At 57.9% G+C, this 1,724-nt stretch overlaps 1 long non-coding RNA gene and 2 other non-coding genes across 3 annotated transcripts in view; 1 reads left to right on the forward strand and 2 right to left on the reverse strand.

The window, feature by feature from the left end:
- Window positions 1–438: 438 nt before the first annotated feature.
- TRNAA-AGC lies at window positions 439–511 on the reverse strand. The gene has a single exon. It is a non-coding gene; the product is annotated as a tRNA-Ala (tRNA).
- A 336-nt stretch (window positions 512–847) lies between these two features.
- Window positions 848–937, reverse strand: TRNAY-GUA. Its single transcript is given in 2 exon segments — window positions 848–883; window positions 901–937. It is a non-coding gene; the product is annotated as a tRNA-Tyr (tRNA).
- A 498-nt stretch (window positions 938–1,435) lies between these two features.
- Window positions 1,436–1,724, forward strand: part of LOC105533995 — a 7,315-nt gene continuing 7,026 nt past the window's right edge. The window contains exon 1 of the long non-coding RNA XR_001005194.1: window positions 1,436–1,520. This is a non-coding gene — a long non-coding RNA (uncharacterized LOC105533995). The remainder of the gene's footprint in view (window positions 1,521–1,724) is intronic.

Raw genomic sequence — 1,724 nt, forward strand, 5'->3', positions numbered from 1 at the left:
CGGGCCCTCCACCCGGGCCCCCAAATACACCCGAGCGCCGCGGTGCCGGGACCCCGCTCTGCCAGGAAACAAGAAGTCTCTCGCCTATTGGCCGCGGCTGCAGCTGGCGACCCGCCCAGTAAAGCTCACTACCATTGGTCAGCTCGCAGGGTTCCTCGCACGTTAGTGGGTACCTGAGCGAGTGTCGTTTGGGGACTGGCGGCCAGGCGCAGCCGGAGGATTCTAGCGGCGTCTTCCAGGAAGACGGTTAACGGCCTGCCTGCCAGGAGGCGGGAAAGATAAAGTGGCAGAAACTGGGACTCAACTGCGAAATAAAAACATCGTGTGAAGCTCCTTATCGCTTAACAGTCTTGTATCTCTAAAATGAAACACCTTGCCCACTGCGCTGGGGATCCCTCCATTTTGTGTTCCCTAGTGTGAGGGACGCAAAATGCGGAGTGGAGGATGCGGGCATCGATCCCGCTACCTCTCGCATGCTAAGCGAGCGCTCTACCATTTGAGCTAATCCCCCGCCTGCTGCTAATTTCTTTCCCTTTGCCTTACAGGTTCACTGCACAGTTCACTGACCAGCGGATCAACCGCAGTTCAGGACATTTATTTAGCATAGTATCATCCATATGCAAGATTCTAAAAGTCAGGCATATAATTGTGTGCTTAAGCAGAAAACCTTATTCTAAAACACGTTACCACATTTACACTGAACGCATAAAGAGCGTTACCGTATACTACATACTACTGTGCGTCCTTTGGTCTAAGAGCAGTACTCATGCTAAGTCACAGGAGGCCTCTAAGCCTTTCCCTTTATGAGACAATTTGATTAAATTGAGGCTAAAAATGGTACACGAAGTCCTTCGAGCCGGAATCGAACCAGCGACCTAAGGATTACCACAGTTCCATCCACTACAGTCCTCCGCTCTACCAACTGAGCTATCGAAGGCTCCGCTGTGGCAAAGTGTTGCTGACAACCCTCTAATACTTACCACAATCTCATCCAGCCATGACCACTGACTTCTCCCGCTAAAGGAACCTGCCGGGGCCTCACAGAGCTGAAGAAGACGGACTCCCAAAGGCAAGGAAAGGAAGCTGCCCAAAGTTCGGGTTCTCAGCCCAGAACGAAGGCCACACCGGCCCTGAGCTTCCCGGCTTTTTAACAAAATGCTCCCAACGCCCCGCGGTCGTTTCTCCAGGATCGCGAACGCCCAGCCCGTCGCCGCCTCCTGGAGCTCCGGGGCAGCGCTTGTGCCGCGGTGCCTGCACTCACGGAGCTTTGCGACCGCGACGCGCAAACCCTGCTCGAGAGCCGATGGGCAACTTTGGCTGCTCCTGCTCCACATTTCCCTCGGCTTCTCCGGGCGTGTTCTCCTGACGCGAAGGACATTCGCTCGGCCAATTAACTCAGGTTTTGTCAGGCTCTATTCATCCTGACCAGTGCAAGAGACGGCGACCGCGGGGCGCTGCAGGCTTCGGCGCGGCGCGGGATCCGGCGGCGCCGACCCCCATGGGCCGCCCTGGGATCGCGGGCCTGGCTGCGTGGCCCGAAGGCTCAGGGAGGGGGCTACGCGCCAGGAGAGGGCGGCGGGGCTGCAGCACAAGCTTTCCTGCCCTAGGAAGCGCTCGCAAGCCTGGAGGATTCCCCTGCGGTAGACCTGGGATGGTGGGGGGCGCGCGGCCCGGTGGGTCCCTGAAGCCTCCGAGACCCATGTGAGGTCGGGGTCAGGGCGGCC

Source organism: Mandrillus leucophaeus, unplaced genomic scaffold, assembly GCF_000951045.1.
Source record: "Mandrillus leucophaeus isolate KB7577 unplaced genomic scaffold, Mleu.le_1.0 Scaffold13, whole genome shotgun sequence".
In the NCBI taxonomy this organism is placed as follows: domain Eukaryota; kingdom Metazoa; phylum Chordata; class Mammalia; order Primates; family Cercopithecidae; genus Mandrillus; species Mandrillus leucophaeus.